The sequence below is a fragment of the Ruditapes philippinarum genome, unplaced genomic scaffold, assembly GCF_026571515.1.
Source record: "Ruditapes philippinarum isolate M1 unplaced genomic scaffold, ASM2657151v2 ctg15286_1_1_1_1, whole genome shotgun sequence".
Taxonomy (NCBI): domain Eukaryota; kingdom Metazoa; phylum Mollusca; class Bivalvia; order Venerida; family Veneridae; genus Ruditapes; species Ruditapes philippinarum.
This window is the reverse complement of record NW_026852238.1, coordinates 1-17,271: the sequence shown is the minus strand read 5'-3', so window position 1 is coordinate 17,271 and position 17,271 is coordinate 1. Positions and strand designations below refer to the sequence as shown.

General features: G+C 32.4%; 1 long non-coding RNA gene across 1 annotated transcript; it reads left to right on the top strand.

Annotated features, from left to right (window-relative positions):
• Positions 1–6,570: 6,570 nt before the first annotated feature.
• LOC132753592 (uncharacterized) lies at positions 6,571–16,465 on the top strand. The gene is made up of 6 exons (XR_009628980.1): positions 6,571–7,541; positions 7,980–8,050; positions 10,245–10,339; positions 13,641–13,728; positions 15,117–15,207; positions 16,351–16,465. It is a non-coding gene; the product is annotated as an uncharacterized LOC132753592 (long non-coding RNA).
• Positions 16,466–17,271: the final 806 nt, after the last annotated feature.

Sequence of the window (17,271 nt, the reverse complement as noted above, 5' to 3'; positions counted from 1 at the left end):
TTGAACATAATAACTAGCTAACATCAACTTAGGTTTTTAATTTAGAAGCAAGGCAATAAATCACATACTAAACTACATGTACTGCAGGCAATTCCCTACCTTACCTGTGATTTACAAACCGAGACAACATTACTTTACCCACGCCTGCGGGAGGTTACAATAGTGGTTCAAAATCCACTCACACGCGGGTCTTTTTTCTAAACAAATCAAACTTGCATTGCCTTGTAGTTTTAGAAACTATATAATAGTTTTTATTGTTTATAAGAATTTATTGTTTACAAGAATAGTGATATTAGTTATAAGTCGAACACGATGGCGTTTACATTAATCTGTCGAACCATTATGATATAATGGGTTGTTCAAGTTCTTCAATTATTACGTTTTGCATTTTTATTGCTAAATAGAGAATAATAAACGTGGATATAGACACGTATATCCGAGTAGCGTAGTGGTAAAAGAGTTCAGATTGTAAAGATCTCAGGTTATGAATGTTTTTTCGAGTTCGAATCTCTAGTTGTCCACATTTTTTTTTAAAGTATGGATTTTACTTTTAGAATATTTTTTAAGATGTGTCACGTAACTTTTCGTTATCTCTTTCATTGTCTTTTGACGGCGAAACAAAATCGAATGTATTTGATTTTTATAAATTAAACAGTACATGTATTATCATTTTATTCTACTTTAAACTCTGAATTCCAGTCGCCACATTTTTAACAATTTTGGCTCATTTGTATTTACTGTATATATGTTCTTCTATTGCTCATTTATCACGTCTGTGTTGTCTTATACTTAACCTGTTGAATGTGAATGTGTGTATATATAACTAAATGTTCTCAAATAGCATTGTTTGAATGAAATTTTCGGGGATGTAAATTCCAGTTTGTTGTAAAAAAAATCAAACTATAACCAAACATTTAAAATAAAGAAAAAATTGCCTTTTTTCAGGATCTCTACACTCATAGAGTGAACACTCTATGTCACCATTTACATGTCACCATTTACATTAGCTAAAAGTAACTAAAACATCCCATTGTTGCTAGAAGAAATAAGTATGTAATATTTAAAGGATGTCAACTGGGAGCAGACATTAAAAAGTAAAGGTCATAAAATACATGTATATTAACCATATGTTTTGAATAATTCTAACTTAAAATTTGAAATTGTATATTGCTAGTTTTCGAACTGCTCCGGGTATCGGTGACAGAATGAAAAAAATCAAATGACTGAATGAGCAATCGACCAATCAATCAATCGATCGATCAATCAATCAATCAATCAATCAATCAATCAATCAATTTGAATTAACAATCGATAAATCATCAACTTAAACATCAATCAATCAAACAACCACAGCAGCCAAAAATCAATCAATCAATCAAATAAACGATACCTCAATTCATTCATTCATTCATTCATTCATTTATTTATTTATTTATTTATTCCTTCATTCATTCACTCAGTCATTCAATCAATTAATCAATTAATTAGTCAGTCAGACAGTCAGTCAGTTAAACAACCAACCAACAAACAGAGCAAAATAATATCAACTCATCAATAAAAAAACTTAATAGATCATTCAATGTTTATCAATCAATCAATCAATCAATCAATCAATCAATCAATAGTAGAAAGGTTAACCACAGCATCCCAATAATAATGACCTGTTCGGATCATTTACGAAAGCTGATGTTTTACAAAAGTTACGACCGAAAAATGCGTTTGGTTAATTTTTCACCCGTCATGAAAAAAAAACACTGTGGTTTAGCTAATGCTGCTCAGAACATATGAGCCGCGTCACGACAAAACCAACATAGTGGGTTTGCGACCAGCATGGATCCAGACCAGCCTGCGCATCCGCGCAGTCTGATCAGGATCCATGCTGTTTTCTTACAAACTCTATAACAATTAGAGAAACCGATAGCGAACAGCATGGATCCTGATCAGACTGCGCGGATGCTCAGGCTGGTCTGGATCCATGCTGGTCGCAAACCCATTATGTAGGTTTTGTCTTGACATGGCTCATATTAATTTGTGTTGTGAGGGTAAAGGCTGAATTGCTCCATACTGGTATGTCACAAAAGTTTTATTTGTAAAGTCAAACAGTGGTCCGATATGTAGATATGATGTTAATTATATATACAATTACAAATTTTATCTAATATGTAAAACATCAAAATTTACAAAAATATAATAGGTAAATACACGCCTAGAATCTCCTTGTTGAGAGGTCCAAGGGAACTTGGGCTGGTAATATTTAACACAAGTCATGATAAAACTAATGTACTAATTATAAACTGTTTTCATTCCTAATATATACAAATACAATACAATAACTTTATTGCAAATAAAACATTATTACAATGTTTATAGCAAAACAAAACATATATATACATTCATGAAAATGAGATCTGACATGGAATGAAAATATAATATAAACACTATTTCCTGAAAGGTCTTAAAATACTTAGGAAATAGCAGGTTGCACAAAATGTCTTAAATATGATATTGACACTACACCAAGATGTTAATATGATATTAATTGATACTACATCATCAAGATATTCTCTCATTATTGGCAAAATATAAAAACTTCGAAAGGTTGTTTAGCTCTATTTTCGATTTAGAATTTAATAAAGATTCAAATTTATTAATTGTCGGCCACCTACAGAAATATCCTTTTAAAAACTTTTTTCTAAGCTCCCTATATCTAGGACACACCATCAAGAAGTGAAACTCTGTTTCAACTCTCTTCATGTTACAGGACTTACATAACCGTTGCTCTCGCGGAATATTCGTATATCGTCCGGATTCTATAAATAGCTTATGTGCAGATACCCGAAATTTTGATAAAGTTGTCATATATTTTCTATCTTGTATACAATCAATATATGTCTCGCGTTCAAAAGTGTGTTTAAATAAACTATAGCTTTGTAATCGCGGAGAATTATTTATTTCTGCATACCATGACTGCTTATAATTATCCAGGATTCTACGTTTTACCATATCAAAGGTAACATTATCCAGAACTTGGTTATGCCATACGTAACCGAAACCATGCTCTTCGAGTATAGTTTTTACATGTGAAGCCCAATTTTTGTTTCTATACGTGACATTGTTATCCGCGTCAAATTTTAAGACACTGTATGTTTTAAACGTTAGCGATAAGTTGTCATGCGAAATAAGTTTTCTCCAATATTTCAAAATAGTTATTTTTCGATAAATATTTAAAGGGACTCTACCAAGCTCCCCATACAAAGCTGATAAGTTTGTTGATTTACGTACCCCTAGGATATACCTCAAAAATTTTAAGTGTATAATTTCAATATCAGTGGCTCTCTGTGTACCCCATATTTCTGAGCAAAAATTCAGCACGGATCCAACTAACACATCAAATAAATGAATCTTTTTTGAGTTAGGCAATTCAATTTGTCGAAAAATAGAAAACAAGTTATGCAGTGAAAACGAGGCATGGTCGGCAATTTGTTTCTGTGTGCGTGCCCAGTTACCATTTTTGAAGAAATTGACACCGAGATATTTAAAGGAGTTCACCAGTTCAATTTTTTGACCGTATATATAGAAATCTGCGAAAGTACTTCTGCCATTTTCAAAAATCATGGCCTTCGTTTTGTTAACATTTATTTTCATACCCCATGTGCAGCGAAACATCTTCTAGTGAATGTCTACCAAGTTTGTTCAAATAAAAGCCCTGGGGTCAAAATTGGCCCCGCCCCAGGGGGTCATTGATTTTCCCTATATGCATATAGTAAAAACTTAAAAAATCTTCTTTTAAAGAACCCAAAGAGCTAGAGCTAAGATAATTAGCATGAAACATCTTCTAATGAGTGTCTACCAAGTTTGTTCAATAAAAGCCCTGGGGTCAAAATTGGCCCTGCCCAAGGGGGGTCATAGATTTTCCCTATATGCATATAGTAAAAACTTAAAAAACCTTCTTTTAAAGAACCCAAAGAGCTAGAGCTAAGATATTTGACATGAAATATTTTCTAGTGAGTGTCTACCAAGTTTGTTCAAATAAAAGCCCTGGGGTCAAAATTGGCCCCGCCCCGGGGGGTCATTGATTTTCCCTATATGCATATAGTAAAAACTTAAAAAATCTTCTTTTAAAGAACCGTAAGAGCTAGAGCTTAGATATTTGGCATGAAACATCTTCTAGTGAATGTCTACCAAGTTTGTTCAAATAAAAGCCCTGGGGTCAAAATTGGCCCCGTCCCAGGGGGTCATAGATTTTCCCTATATGCATATAGTAAAAACTTAAAAAATCTTCTTTTAAAGAACCCAAAGAGCTAGAGCTAAGATATTTAGCATGAAACATCTTCTAATGAGTGTCTACCAAGTTTGTTCAAATAAAAGCCCTGGGGTCAAAATTGGCCCCGTCCCAGGGGGTCATAGATTTTCCCTATATGCATATAGTAAAAACTTAAAAAATCTTCTTTTAAAGAACCCAAAGAGCTAGAGCTAAGATATTTAGCATGAAACATCTTCTAATGAGTGTCTACCAAGTTTGTTCAAATAAAAGCCCTGGGGTCAAAATTGGCCCCGCCCCAGGGGGTCATTGATTTTCCCTATATGCATATAGTAAAAACTTAAAAAACCTTCTTTTAAAGAACTCAAAGAGCTAGAGCTAAGATATTTAGCATGAAACATGTTCTAATGGGTGTCTACCAAGTATGATCAAATAAAAGCCATGGGGTCAAAACTGGCCCGCCACGGGGGTCATTGATTTTCCTTATATGTGTATAGCAAAAACTTAAAAATCTTCTTTGAAAAAACCCAAATAGCTTGAGTTTAGATATTATACATGAAACACCTTTAAGTAAATATCTACAAAGTTTGTTCAAATAAAAGCCCGGGGGTCAAAACTGGCCCTGCCCCAGGGGTGTCATTGTTTTTAACTATATGTGTATAGTAAAAACTTAAAAAAGTCTTCTTTTAAAAAACCCAATGAGCTAGAACTTAGATATTTAGCATGAAACATCTTCTTATGGGTGTCTACCAAGTCTGTTCAAATAAAAGCCCTTGGGTAAAAATTGGCCCGGGGGGCTATATACAGGTGAGCGACCTCAGGGCCATCATGGCCCTCTTGTTTATCTTTTTTAAGTATTTAGGCATCGTTAACAGGTTAATTCAATCAGTCACAGTGTTCTGAACTAAATAACACTTCTGATACAAACGTTTACAAATATATCAAAAAGGATTTTTCTAGAAGCTGTTACATAGATAAACTACCAAGCAATTTAGCTAAGAAATTATTACTATTTTTGACCAGAATTCATCGCCTTCCAATTGAAATAGGACGATGGCAGAATATACCTATTCAAGACCGTAAATGTAATATATGTAACGATATTGGCGATGAATTTCATTATCTTTTTGTATGTCCAGAATTTGAAAATGATAGAAAAATATACATAGATAATTTTTACATAAATAGGCCAAGTATGTTTAAATTTGTAAGCCTGGTCACATCGGAAAATACAAATAAACTAAAGAATCTTAGTATTTTTTGTATGAAAATAATGCAACATTTTATTAGAACTTGATGTGTAAATTTTAAATCATGTCTTAAATTACTATATGCGAAAGATAAGTTATGACCTTTTTTCTTTTTGTGTGTCTTTGATGATTGAATTTTGTAATATTTATTCTTTTCACTTACATATATATACCCAGCTCAATTTTATAGCTTAAATAAACATGAATGTGTTAGGCTCTGTTCTTGGAAATCTCAATAGCCGTTTTCTACTACATTATGTTATGTGATTCTATGTATGTATATATGCATTTATGTATGTCACAATTTGCTTATGTTTCCCGCTATTGTGGGACTTTTGCATATATTGAAAATAAAATCTGAAAAATCTGAGAATAGAGTAAAGCTATGTTAAGTTATGACAATTAGCCATGTCGTTTACCTGAAACATTCGCTGAATCTTATGGATTACACCACCTCATATTTAACAATAATAAAATGCCGGGGTTAGATAATCTTCCAAGTGAATTGTTTAAGTCTAGCTATGATTTAATTTCATCTCTTTTGTTGAAAATGTATTTATAGAATATATAACAGTGGTGAATATCCTAATTCTTAGGGTTTAGGAATAATTACTCCTTTCTTTATAAAAGGGGACATAAATGATGCTAAGAATTATCGAGGCATTTGTCTTATTAATCATTTTAATGTACTTGCAAAAATTCACTCTCAGTTGCTTTTAAATAGATTAACTCAATGGTCCAACAAATACGATACGCTTGACAAAACTCAATTCGGATTCCAAAAGGGGAAGTCAATAATTGATTGTATTTTTGTCCTACATTCTGTATTAAGTAAAGTTTTAGACTTGGGTAAAAAATACTTTATTGCTGATTTGTTGATTATATGTTGTGTTTTGATAGAATTAATAGAACATATTTATGTCAAAATCTTCTAACAGAAAAAGTTAGTAGTAAATTTGTACGGGCCGTAAAAGCAATCACATTTTGCAAATAGAATAAGAATTTCATAATTTGTCTATATACCTCCATAATACTGTATGCTCTTATTTTGAAAAAAAATACACACTGAACTTTGTTAAAATGTGCAAAATACTATGTATTTATAAGTCAATTTAATTAACTTGTTTTTTCTTTTCTGAAAACACGTTTTCATGTACTTGCCGCAATTATATATTGCTTGCTATAAACTTTGTAAAAGAGTTTTATGCAATAAATTTATGTTATGCTATATTTAGAGGTAATTTTCACGGTGTTTGACCACTAATAACTGCCTCCAGGCGGATTAAATTTATACTGGCCAGTTGTCAATTACAGTGTTATGACACCTTCACTCAGGAAGCCAGAGGGGGTAAACAATTAATCTTTTAATTGATCAAAACTATTGCCGATAATTATTTGTTGGAAGGGGCACGTAGATATACCAATCAAAGGATTAGTGTCACCGTTGCAATGGGGATAATCATTCGTTATAAGCGTTCTAGACTAGTTTATAAAAACTTGACAATAAAATTATATAAAAATGAAAAATTTCTTGCTTCAAAGTAGATTATTTTCGTTTTTTTACCGGGACATAAATCATCTCCGGGACAGACACCTTATTTCCGGGACAGTCCCGGACATCCAGGACGTAATGGCATGTATGGTTATGATAATTTTTTTATTATTTTAATTTTTGAACCAACAGGTGAAATTTGAGGAGCACTTTGTAAGAGAGATAATAGGAGCAAGTGTATACCAGCAATGCTGTACTGATGTTCTAGATGATATTTCTACAAATTTAGAGGTGATCCATTGACAGATAGTTATATATATCAGAACAAGTGTGATTCATTGACAGATAGTTATATATATCAGAACAAGTGTGATCCATTGACAGATAGTTGTATATATCAGAACAAGTGTGATCCATTGACAGATAGTTGTATATATCAGAACAAGAGTGATCCATTGACAGATAGCTGTATATATCAGACCAAGAGGAGGCAGAAAGACTTATGGAGAAACTGTCAAGTTAACCTAGAGGGGAAAAGGTGAAAAACTACATAAAAATATCATTATGATTAAAATTTTACAGTGTACTGTAGATGCACTGTTTTGACAATAGTCCTACTGTCTTACTCTGTGACCATTTAACTCTGTTAAGATTTTACATTTAGTATTGTATCTCATTGACTTAATTCGTGTTAGGGTTTTTAAACCTAAATATCTTAAATGGGCGTATCCATCTTTCATTCTTGACAATACCATTGTCATACAATGAGAAAGCACGGATGTGCTGGCTGATGTTTGGTCTACAATCGTCTCGTGGATTGATTTTAGTTCAGAGACTAACTTATTATATATAGAAATATTGTTATATCATATACATGTAAGTAAATGATACATGATGATGATTATCAAAATAATGAATCTTTAATTTGATTATATCTAGAATATCCTATAATTCCAACTTTTTATTCTGTCTATAGAGGCACAGTACAGAGGCTGCTCAAATTTTCCAGGACACTGCTGGGTGGAAATCATAAGGAACTTGGATGAAGTAATATAATTTTTTGTTGCATTATATTATATTATTATATATGAATATTTTAAAGAAAATCATGGATTAAATAAATTCCTGGACTGTGGAGTGCATAAAAAGCCTTTGTCTGTCCATCAGTCACATTGTCTGTAGATTGACAAAACAGTGGATTAAAAATAGAACTGATAATATTGTACTGGTTAGACCCTTCATCACAGAGTTATGGCCCTTGATTGTGCATATATAATAGTATCAGTTTCCACTCTTCTTCTCTATAACTACTGGCTGAAATTCAACACAACTTTATGGGAACCATTAATACAAAGATGAAATGCGCATATTGTCGCCTTGTTCAAGTCAGATTGTTAAAGACAGAAATATGCTGATAAGCTTTGTTGATTGCCATTAATTATATCATCAAAACTTAAGATTTGGCGTGCAAGTGACTACAGTTCATTTAAAGACAGCAGCCATGTTGATAGTCACTAAGAGTTGATTACATCATTTAGCATGTGCGCTCATTCACTTACCTATTATGTATAAATAATGTCAAGTAGAAATCAGCTAAAATTGCATAGTGATCTAAATCTTGCCATAATTGCGTTGAAATACCCTAGATATTTTTACTATATATAGTAACATAGGTATTAATGAAATGTAAAACTTTATATAGGTAAGTTAAATAGCTCGAAACTAAAGGGAATTAACTGTTTTTAGCTCAACTATACGAAGAACATATATATGGAGAGCTGTCCTACTCGCCCCGGCGTCCCCGCCCAGATTTCAGATTAAAGTTTCGGTGCAGTTAAATATTTTTACTATAACGTTTTCATTTCTTAAGGTATCAACTCCATACTTCAAATATACGTTCCTTATCATCAACCACATGTTATGTGATAAGGTTCATAACTCTAGCACCAATATTTTACCAGTTTATCTCCCCTTGAACTTAGAATTTTTCTTTTAAAAATATTATTTTTACTGTAACCTATTTATTTCTTAAAGATCCTGTATGTTTTGTGATTGATATTGTTACTGTGTGTATATCACACTTGCAAAAGTTTATATATGTATATAATTATGCAAATAAAACAATTTTCAAACATCGAAGAATATGTAAAATGTGTACTGCAAATATTTGTGCACATTATATGTAATCAATAAATTGCATGCATTCATTTCTTATTGGAAAATTTGACTTAGAATTTATAGAAAATAACTTTCTAATTACCTCCCTTTATTTACATGAAATGTTAAATTGGGTAATATCGTTATAAATAATGCTTATTGGAACTTACAATATTGACAAATCTTAATTTGAGGATCATATTTTTGAAATAAAACCATGAAAAAATTGTGTTACAGGATCTTTAAGGGATCAACTTCATACTTCAAATATATGTTCCTTATCATTAACCACATGTAACATGGCAAGGTTCATAACTCTGACATCAATAATGCAAGAATTATCTCCCCATGAACTTTTTTTACTTGAAAAATGTTATTTTTCTATAACTTCTTTAGTTTAAACGGTATCTACCTCAAACTTCAATTGCATATTCCTTATCATCAATTACATCTTATGTGATAAGGATCATAACATTTCAATCAATATTTTCAGATTTATCTCCACTTGTACTTTGGATTTTTTTTAAAGAAATATTATAACTTCTTTACTTTTTAAGGTATCTACTTTAAACTTCAAATATATATTTCTTATCATTACACACATGTTGTGTGACAAGGTTCATAACTCTATTTCTATAATTATTCCCCCTTGAACTTGGAAGCTCAACTCATAAAATACTGGACGCAGTAAGGAAGACAAAACTATGAAAAAAATCAATTATGTATAATAATGTATTAAGTTTTAGTACCATCCATACTTGGTAGTTGAAAACCTGGTTTTCGTCGCATTGCGGCGCTTCTTGTATAACAATGATTATGTCACATTTCAGGAAATTGTTTTAAGCAACTTTCTTACATTGAGTAGATTTATAGGCCATTGGTGTTTTATGACAATATGTTTGTTTCTTTGAATGTCAGAAAAAATGCATAAACGCTACGTTACCAACAATTTGTAAATAAATAATTATTGAATAAATATTTTGAAATATTTTTGTGCACATCAAGAAACAAAAATGCTACCCTTTGAGAGTAGAAATGTCTGAAATGATATGATCTTAAATCATAAAATGTGTATTTGTTTCAGATATTACGTAGCCGAAGGTCTCCGTATATACTCACAGGACACATGGAAACAAGTGATGGGAGAGCAGGGGAAACAACTGGTACATCGGACAAGTGGTAAGTCACACTCAATCTGCTCTTTCTTGCTGTTTAACTAGACAATATTACTGAATTTGATACACCTGTTTAAAAAACGGGACATAATATAGGAACGCCTGGCGAGCAGGGGGATGGAGTGTGGGTGGCATCCACTTTTGTCTGGAGCATATCTCTTCACAAATAGGGAGACTTTAATGAAACTTCATTTAAATGTTTACCACTATAAGAACCCATGTCACACACATGAACCAATTCTCTAGGTCAAGGTCACACTTAGAGGTCATTGGAAAATGCTTGTCCGCAAAAAACTTCTGCATGCATTTAAGGATTCAATATAACTTGGCATAAATTTTAACCATTATGAGGCGTAGTGTCGCACCAAAAATTCAGGTCCTTGCGGCCATATTAAGGACACACATAGAGGTCAGAGTTCAGATAAAAATATGATGATGTGTATTTGGACCATTTTGACATCGTTTATTGAGGGATTGTTACACAAATAGTCATTATCATGCCTAAAGCTGTGATACATGTAATTTAAGTCAATATATGGAAGGTCAAGGTCACTTAAGATGATGAAATATCCAGATTCTGTCTGGAGCATATCTCTAACTTACTTTATAGAACTGTTCACCACCAGGAAACATATTGCTCCACACATGATCAAGGTCACTAGGTCAAAGATCAAGACCACTTTTAGAGCTAATTTAAAAACGCTTGTCTGGAGAAAACGTTTAGTTTCATAGGGAGTTTTTTAACATAACTTGGCACAAATGTGCACCATTGTAAGGTGTAGTGTTTCGCAAAAAAAAGTCAAGTCCCTGAAATAAAGTTCACACATAGAGGTCAAAGGTCACATTTAGATTTTTTAGCTCGACTATTTGATTAGAATAAGTAGAGCTATTGTAGTCAATTGAGTGTCGGCGTCTGCGTAACCACTTATGTTAAAGTTTTTGTAATACCTCAAATATTTTTAAAGTCCATTGACATATGGCTTTGAAACTTTGCACACTTGTACACCATCATGACTCCAACTTGTAGACAGGAGGAGATAACTGTATCAAGCATTTTGACAGAATTATGCCCCTGTTCCGACTTAAAATTTACGTGAAAGTTTTTGTAATACCTCAAATATTTTCGAAGTCCATTTACAAATGGCTTTGAAACTTTGCACACTTGTTCACCATTATTACCCCAACCTGTAGACAGAAGGAGGTAACTGTATCAAGCATTTTGACAAAATTATGCCCCTTTATCATCTTAGAATTTACGTGAAAATTTTTGTAATACCTCAAATATTTTCAAAGTCCATTGACATATGGCTTTGAAGCTTTGCACACTTATTCATCATCATTACCCCAATCTGTAGACAAGAGGAGGTAACTGTATCAATCATTTTTGCAAAATAATGCCCTTTTTTCCACTTAAAATTTACGTTAGTTTGCATACCACCTCAGATAATTTCATAATCTATTGACATCTGGCTTTGAAAGAAGTTGAAATTTTATACTCATCATTGAGAGCATAATAGGACTCTCTTCAAGGCCTATAACTGTAACATGGATTTAAAGAAAAATGTTTTGCCCTTTTGTTAACTTAGAATATTTTACATTATCAAGGATTTTGTTACTATCAAGCACTGAGAAAAGTCCAGCGTTGCTGTCCTACCGACAATCCTACATGCATTGACTGATTTTAATATTATGATTTGGCACAGATTTTTATCATTGTGAGGCTGAGTGTTGTGCAAAAATACAGGTCCCTGCAATCAAGTTCAAGGTCACACATAATACATACGAGATAAAATTTCAGATGAAAATACAAATTATTTATAGGGACCAACTTGCTTGCCACTCTTCTTATTGCCCACATTTGTGACAGGCATATTTAGTGACAATGTTCACCCTTGTTGCATTTAATATTACAGGGCATGGGTAAAAGTTTTCAGGATTTTTTGAAGAGTTTTATTGCTCTTTAAAATTTTCGTTATAAAATTGGTGAAACAATGAAGATTTTTTTCATATTCTTAGCTTCTGTCAATGTATACTGTATAAGTGAATATTCTTACATCACAAAATGTTTTTGAATGTAAAAAAACAGACTTTTTGCATGCGGAAATATTTGCGAAAGTACAATTTCCAGAACTCCTGGTAATATTAGTAAATGTTCAGTTTGACAATACAATATGAACCTTTTTCATTATTATTTCTTTGTATGAAATATTAAATGAACATTAAATCATGTTATATGTTTGCTTGTATATAACAAGATGTTATTTTTAACATGATATATTTACATAGTAATCTGTACACCGGTGTAATGGTAAAATGATGAATCAGAATGGCCATCTATGACTTTACTCAAATTAATGTCACTTTTACCGGCTCGATTATTTTACTTAAGTTGATGTCACTTTTAACGTGATATATTTACATAGTAATCTGAATACCGGTGTAATGGTAAAATGATGAATCAGCATTGGTCATCTATGACTTTACTCAAGTTGATGTCACTTTTACCGGCTCGATTATTTGCGAATTATTTTGATTAGCAAAAATAGCATATATTTCCATGTTGCAAAATTGACCACTTATACAGTATAATACAGTATACATGAAATTAACGATGGGCAGCTTCAGATTCCAAGAAGATAAATTTACATTACAAATATAGAACTAGAATGGATAATTGCATTTCCTGTCTCACAACATATTTGTCTATTATTGCATGTGTCACTCCATTTACTCCTTTATTAAAAATAATTTTTGGAAGGGAGATATCCCTCGGGTACAACAGAAACAAAAAGTTAAAAATTGCAGATTTGAATTTATTACAAGTAAATTTGTTCAAGAGAGATAATAGAAAGTTAAACATCTCTCATGTCCCTTAGCACACTGTCTGGATGTCAATGATAATAGAAATATTAGAAATATTTTATAAAATCTGAAATAAAAATAAATATTGTTTAATCTTTACAATTTTTATGCCTTGATGTATCATCACTATACAATGTAGTATGTATTATTCTTGATATACATGTACTTACATTGTCCTGTGACACCTGTTCAACATTGGTTTAGAAGACAGAGTGTGATCACTTAATTTGGAAGAGGCCTTGACCTCTTGATTTTCGGAAGAATTATCACTACAATTGCTAATTTGGGAAGTAAATAAGCAGGTTAAAGATTTTAAAGAAAATTTCAATTGGGAAGAGGCCTTTTATCGGAGTCTGTTAAAAAAGCATGAAAATCACTGTTGATGTATTGTTTTTGTTTATCTACCTTTCAGTCAATACATGTAATTTACTTTAACTTTAAAGGTTGACTAATACATGTATATAGAAGGGATATGGGCAGACAACCATGCTGTGAGAGAAGCTGCCTGTGCATGTATTGCAGAACTTGGAGGTAAATATCACTCTCTGATTTAATCTCTTCATATCACTTGACTTATACCAGTGTAGGCTCAAATCCTGACTGAATGTAGGTTATACCAAGTGGCCGTCTCATGGCCAACTCATGCCTGAAATAATTTCACAATTGGGCACTTGAGGAATTCTTCCAGCAGTAAAGCTGTGTCTTTAAACATGTAAAACACAATGTCTGGTAGACAGTATCCATTTTTCATAACATGAAAAATAATAACATTATTTCTAAATAAAAAAAGTTCTGGTATTCGTTAAAATTGTGTGTGTGCGTCAGAAACATCTGTTTGTGTTTGTAAAAAAAAATTATTTCATGATATAATGGTAGATGGACCTATTGCAGTGAGTACTATTCAGCCAATACATAAAAAGGAAGGTGAAACAGCAATGACTGCAAAATTAGTGTGGGCCATTTTGAAAAATGAGGCCAAACACAATTTTTTATTTTGCTGTAATTAAAGGTACTTTGTGGCTGAGTGGTTAAGGATGTTGACTACATATAACTTGTCCCTCTTGTTATGGGTTTGAATCCCATCACAACTTTTGAATTCTTTCATGTGAGGAAGCTATCCATGGCTATTATGGAACCTTGGTGGTTCTACTCAGGTTCCCTTTTGTGCCTAAAATAATACACTGAGTGGCACCTGATATCTTTCTAAACCAGAAAAGCTGGAAAGGCGCCATGTAACCTTTAAAGCATTGGTGCAATGTAAAACCCAACATAAATAATTACATATAGATTTATATAATTCTCATCATGTTAAAGAGGCAAATATTTGACAAATAGAGTCAAACAAGGAAACTTATAAGGTAAGTTTATTTATTATTGTTTTTATTTTTATCATCCTGTCCAGTACCATGATCTGTGGGGAGAAAAGTCTACTTTATATTTATTATACTATAAGGCAAAGCTGTTTTAATAATGTTAGATTAAAGTAATTAAATGGACTGTAATCAACGTTGTTTTCTTTATTGTCAAAGTACATTTACCTCCCTAGTATTCACAGTAGTTCATTAGTCTATGTATCAAAATAGAAAACAAAATTTGACCGCAGATAAAGCATTTATTATAATTATCTGTCTACGACCTTATTAAGGATTTGACATAATCTGATGATAGGGTATGGCTATAAACGAAATATTTTGTGTGACCAAATACTCTGTCGTTAAAATGAAAAAGTACTTGAGTACTTAAATCAGTACTTGTTTCCATCCATAGTTAGAAGTAAAATCCACTGTTAATTGATAACAATTTGAGTGACAGAGTTTAATTGGATCCCAAGTTGACAGTGTAAACATAGTAATATTTTTTTTTTTTAAACTTTCAAGTTATGTTGAAAAATTTACCTAGATATATATTTGTATTTATAGGTGAACAAAGATGTTGTGGACATGTATATTACAAGGTTGTTAGAGGCTCTTCTAATCAGTTAAAGTGATGGCAGCTGGACAGTAAGAGATGGTAAAATGTCTAAAACATACCTAAGTTATGAATAATCAGAGTCCTTGCAAAGAATTTTCCTGTGGGTATTTGCATGAAACTTGACACTTATTTTAGGGTAATAATTGCATATAATTTCCTAGACCAGTAACTCTTGCAGGACATTTTTTTCTCACAGAATTATACCTCTCCTAAAACTCTTTAGAAAATTCATGGCTCAGGTTTTTCATTAAAGGCCTGTCTCGACAACTTCTCTGTCTTTATGATTGTTGGTTGATGGCCACGACCCATAACTCTAGCATTGATATTTACGATATGATTTTCCTGTTTGACTTTCTTTCTTTTTATGTTTATAGCAGCAGTTTATTACATTAAGCACATATAATGTGCAAAGAGTTGTTCACTTTTATCTTTAAAATAATATTTTCAAATCCAACTACATTATTTTCTTACTTTTAATAATGTTTTCTTGAGAAATGAGCCGCGACACGACAAAACCAACATAATGAGTTTGCGAACAGCATGGATCCAGACCAGCCTGCGCATCCGCACAGTCTGATCAGGATCCATGCTGTTCGCTTACAAACCCTATAACAAGTAGAGAAACTAATAGCGAACAGTATGGATCCTGATCAGTCTGCACGGATGCGCAGGCTGGTCTGAATCCATGCTGGTCGCAAACCCATTATGTTGGTTTTGTCATGACACGGCTCAAATTATTTTATTCTGGTTTTAACTTGTTCATTTATTTTAGTAATGAAGCTACACAAATCTTATATTCTTTTTTATCACATATCCAAAATAAGAAATGTTAACAGTGAAAAGAAAACACTCTTTCATTGATGCACTTTTAAGTGTAACACTGACATTTCTTGCATCTTTTTTAGCTATGATTGTATAACGCAAATGATAACACATCAAAATATATACACAACCAGTGCATTACCATATTTACAGAATCGCAAAAGCAGCACAGCTATGTGATATATATAATAATGCACTGTTTATTGTTCAAATGCTTTGTAATTAATCACTAAGGTTTTCTGGCCTTTGTGATTGTATTCCTGCCTATTTGAGCTCTACGGTGCATTTTTATGCAACAAGACAATCATAATTGATATTTTCTAAATATAAAATCCAACATAGATCAACTGTATTTTTCAGGTCATCTATACCAGCATTGTATCCACTGTTTTTCAACAATCTACAAGATAATATACCATCAGCGCAGCAGGGGCGGCCCTTGCTCTCCCAAGTGTATATGGTATATACAGTTTTTATTCATTCCAAAACCTAATACTTATAGCTTAATTATTATAACATAAGATCTTTGATGAAGTATTTTATGCTTAGAACTTTTAAATGCTATCAACAAAATATTGTAACCAATTTATCCACTACAACTACATGAAATGGCTGAAAATAAGAAGAGGCCTTTGTGGTCAAACAGTTGCGGTCACTAACTTTGAATCATCTTACTGCAATGGTTCAAATCCGAACAAGACCTTATAGCCCTTTCATGTTGGAAAGCTATTCAGCTACTGTAACTTAAGTTGGACAGTGGTTGCACACAAGTGCCAAGCTTGATCTGAAAGAATGCCCAGACGTTTTATTTATCACTTGAGCAATATCATGGTCATACATGACCAAGACTTTTATTCATAAAAACAATAAAATTATTGTAGAATAACAGTTTTATTGATATTGAAATCTGTTGTTACAATTTAAATTTAGCCTGCTTTATGAGAACATACCATTTAATTCACATTTTTTTTGAAATTTTAAAGCAGAAATAGAAAAAAAATTGGGCCAGTGGAATCTAACAGACTATGGTAGTACATGTTTATTACTGTGGTATTGCCGACTATTTTATTAGGTCAAGTTTTGAAATTTTGTATTTTATTAGGTCAAGTTTTGGGGAATTTCAGTGAAACTTCACAGGATTATTTGTTACCAAGCTTAGTTGTGCATTCTCTCTTTACTTTTCTGCTTGATTTTTATTACCCCCGCCATGTAATGGCCGGGCATATAGTGTTACCCTATTCCGCCATTTCTGTCATTCCGTCATCATCAGTTTCCGTCATT